Raw genomic sequence first — 4,687 nt, forward strand, 5'->3', positions numbered from 1 at the left:
CCGGGCCGGGAACCGACACTGGGGCCTCATGAACGCATGGCGGGCTTGCCATATTAATGTTCGTTGGGCTTGCCATATTAACGGCCGGTGAACTAGAGTAGGCCGCGGACGGCGGGCTGGTTCTGGCTCGGGGCGGGACGCTCTCCAGACACCGGAGGATTCCTTCCCTCCAGCTCAGTCCAGTGGTGTCTGGGAGGTCCATGGGGCGATGGTAGTTGGCCCCAAGTCAGAACAGAGAATTAATGGTGGCGTCATCGAGGGCCGTAGCCGCGGCGAGCCTGCAGAACTCCCAGGAATACTCGACAAAGGGGAGATATAGGCGAGCTAAGGCGGAGAACTGAGCGGCAATTTCCATAGCCGTGGGGAAAACAAGGAAAACAAAAAACTTTTCAAAAAGGCGGAAAAAACAAACGCGAGGAAAAGTCGCCGCTCACTTTTTGTGTGTTCCGGAATTCTGCCACTGTGCTACTGTGAGGAGGACGCAGCGAGGAACGAGGAGACCAGGAGACCAGGCATACAAAACAAAGGGGTTTAATATTCTCTTCAGGGAATCACACATAGCACAAGGAGGGGACATAAACAGGAAGGACCAAATAAGGAAAACAGGAACTAAACGGGAACATACACGCAACATTAATCAATTAAAGTTATTAAATATGTTCAGTCAAGATCAGCAAATTATTTTTTGTTCTTTGATTAACATTAATGACAGGCAGCGCGTTTATTAGGCTGCTGTCTCTTTAACACCGAACGCACGCAGATCTAAAAATACTGTATATGTGTGCTTTCTTTCTCATCTGTTTACGTTCACGTAAGACAAAAACGGCTGTGTTTATGATGATATACTGACGTAGTTTTCTGCATATTGGTCGACAAATATGAAATAAGTCAGTTTCGGCCCAGAACAACCTTTTCTACGGTAGAAATACACGGAACGGTTCGAGAACGGACACAGACCGGGAACCCGTACCGCGACCTCTGTTCTCTGTGCTCACGCTTGCGCTTCGTGTGCGCTGCACGCAAACAGGGCACAAGTTCTTACCGTTCCTGCACTTAAATCATTTTTAAATCACATTAAAATGCGAACGCAGGAATCGTTAAGCAGAATCGAAATGCACGCGTCTTATCGAATACCCGGTTCTTGGAAATTTGGAACCAGTTCTAAAATGGAACCGGTTTTCGATACCCAACCCTACCAGTCATACACAATCCTTCCCAAGTGAGAAACCAAGATAAATATTATGTTTGGATGCCATTTTTGCTGAAGGGTGGGGAAATATGCAAGGACTAGCTCTGTTTTTCTTTATCTTTGCTTTTCTCCAGTCACATGGCTGTACTGTAACTTCTCATTTCAAATGATAACTTCCTCTGTAATTTCATACTCTCCGCCTTTTGAGGCTGACTGTTTGCATCCAAACAAACAATTTGGTTCCTAATAAACAAAATACTCCATTCTGTCGTGATTGCATATTGACTTGCCTCAGTGTCATCAACTTGTATTTATTGATTTTATTAAAGTTCTCACTGTGCATACAAAGGATGCCATTTTATAATTACACTTAATAGGAGTTGAAAGAGTTGCTGTGAATTTTTCCCAGTGTCCTTATGCAGAGCTGTCATCCAAATCAGAATGATAATTCTTAATTTGTATTTTTGCCTTGTACAGTAAAATATTAAAATGTCTTATTTTATGAGCATAAGTCTTTAAGATTTAGGGAGAAAATCTTAATATCTCATTTAATTCTGCTTCTCTTTAGGGAGAAAATCTTAATATCTCATTTAATTCTGCTTCTCTTTAGGGATGTATCATCAGTTACAGTTACAAAGAAAAAAATGTGTAATTCAATTACAGTTACTTATGAAAATGTTAACGATTACAAAGGGGATTACATTTGAATATTTACACACATTCACATACATATTTAATTGATTTCTTTCCCAAATTGCACTGACTACTCTGAGACATACGGTCCTATAATTTCTATATTTCCTATAGCCTAACGCGGACGGAATATGCCACATTTTGGACGAATAAATTAAAAGTAGGTCAGTACACTTTAATTGTTTAAATAATTAAATCTCTAATAAATCATGAATCGGTTAGTCGTGGCAATGCTTCGACTCGCGCGCTCTCCGCTCCTCCGCCAAACGGTTTGGATCAGAGTAATCAATGCGAGAGAGAGAATGGAGACTGTGGAAGCGCACAGGTGGAGCAGAGAAGCAAAACTACTGTTCAGGGTTTCAAGTACAGGTCAGTTTTATCTGTAAATATGCTATTGTAGCTTTGTCTTTGTTTACTTAAGCAGCAGCAGCCCATTGCTCATCATTCATCACTCAAAATACTGTATAAAGGACATCATTATTTATTATAATGTTACAGTAGTAATTTAGCAGACAAATAATCCTATTTTATAATAGGTTTAGGGGGAGCTAGGGCAGACAACAACACAACCCTTACGAAAATTAACGATGATTTTACTATAAACCCAAAGACAATGGTTACTATTGTTAAACCATGGTAACCACAAATTAACCATGGTTTTTGCTACACTAACCATAGTTTAACCATGGCATTTGTAGTAAAAATAAATACAAATTGTAATCCATTTGCAAAAAAATAAAATAAAAAACACAACATGGTTAATTTTTGTAAGGGAAAAACATGACTCATGTTCAGTATTAGGATTTTTCTATAAAGATATTGTAGTGATGTACTAATTTTGACATGTAGGCAATTTAGAAAGTATAGTTTTGTTAAATCTTGAGTATTAAAGTCATGTGAGAGATAGATATCAGGGCAAAATAAAGAGACTGAAAAGAAAAATGAAAGTGAATGTGCAGTTCATGAGAGAACTTTTAATTATTTTGCATGTCTTCAATCTAAGGATTTAAACCTTTTTTTATGTGAGGTCCATACAAAAAAATAGGGTTGTCCATGTTTCAGAATTTGTTGTGGGTGTATGTGTCAGGGATAGTCCTGTCACCACCTCATCAACACTAGCTTAAATGCACAGTCACTGCAGTCACACTTCGTCTGGTCTTGAGTTCACTACGCTACTCCTTACCTGACTCACTAACCTGGACTCCATCCTGAAACCTATCTGTCTCTGTGCCATCCTCTTCAGCCCGATCCTAGAAGGAACCCGTCATCACGTGAGCTAGATCCCTTCCATTCCATAGACTGTTGCTCTAACCCGTTTGCTCTCCATCTCCGTATCCGTCAAGGCAAGGCCTCCGTGAGCGAGTATGCCATCAAATTCCGCACTCTGGCGGTGACGAGTGGATGGAATCAGGTGGCCTTACTGACTGCGTTCTGGCAAGGGCTGAACGCCGACATTCGCCTCCAAATGGTGATATTTGACGACACCGTGGGATTAGAGAATTTCATCCAAAAGGCTATCAAGATCTCCCAACATCTCCTGGCCTGTACCCCGGTCCAGCCACTCGCCTCACCGAGCACATCCGCCTCACCGGCTCCAGCACCAGAACCCATGCAAGTGGATGCGTACCATCTCACCCATGCGGAGCGTTCGCGGAGGATAACCACCGGACTGTGTCTGTATTGTGGGGAGCAGGGACACTTGATTCGCTCGTGTCCTATCCGTCCCTCACGACCCTCTGTGAGTACTATCCAGCTCAGCCCTCATATTGCTACCTTGACTAGAATGAATGTATCATTAATTTCATCTCACCAATCCCTTTCAGCGCAAGCCCTTGTAGACTCTGGTTCTTCGGGGAACTTCATATCCCGCAACACACTCCAACGACTTCAACTACGACCGCTGAAATATGCCCATGTCCTTAATATCCTCACCATCCAAGGAAAGCCGTTGGGTCGTGGGAAGATCCAGCTATGCTTCCCCACCATCACGCTCCGCATTGGGTGCCTTCATGAGGAACTCATCTATTTTCTGGTGCTGGAGAATTCCATCGCGGAGATCATCCTGGGAGGCCCTTGGTTAACCCAACACGCACCCATCATTAACTGGACCACCAACGAAGTTATACACTGGAGTGAGTACTGTCGGCAGCACTGTATGTCCCAAGTTCTCCCTCTGTCACCTGGTTTCCTCCCGGTCTGTGCCACCTCCATCGAGAGCCCCGAACCCACAGAACCTCACAGCATTCCCAGTGAATACCGGGCGTTTCAGGATGTGTTCAGTAAGCGGGCCGCGACGAAACTACCACCTCATCGGCCGTGGGACTGTGCCATAGATTTGCTGCCTGGAGCTCAACTCCCTAAGGGTAGGGTGTACCCTTTGTCCATCCCGGAGCAAGGAGCAATGGAGGAGTATATTAAGGAGGCTCTCCAGCAAGGCTTCATCCGGCCCTCCACCTCACCGGCCGCATCCAGTTTCTTCTTTGTGGGCAAGAAGGACGGAGGCTTGCGGCCTTGTATTGATTACCGAACTCTCAACTCACAAACAGTGAAATATCCGTATCCCCTTCCACTGGTGCCGGCCGCCCTAGAGGAACTTCGTGGAGCTCGTATCTTCTCCAAGCTGGATCTGCGAAGCGCCTATAACCTCATTCGTATCCGCCATGGTGACGAGTGGAAGACCGCCTTCATCACGCCCACCGGACACTATGAATACTGCGTTATGCCGTATGGCCTATCCAACTCACCTTCCGTATTCCAAGGATTCATGAACGAGGTGTTCCGGGAGTTCCTCCATCATTCTGTGAT

Source organism: Sinocyclocheilus anshuiensis, unplaced genomic scaffold, assembly GCF_001515605.1.
Source record: "Sinocyclocheilus anshuiensis isolate Anshui unplaced genomic scaffold, SAMN03320099.WGS_v1.1 scaffold844, whole genome shotgun sequence".
NCBI lineage: Eukaryota > Metazoa > Chordata > Actinopteri > Cypriniformes > Cyprinidae > Sinocyclocheilus > Sinocyclocheilus anshuiensis.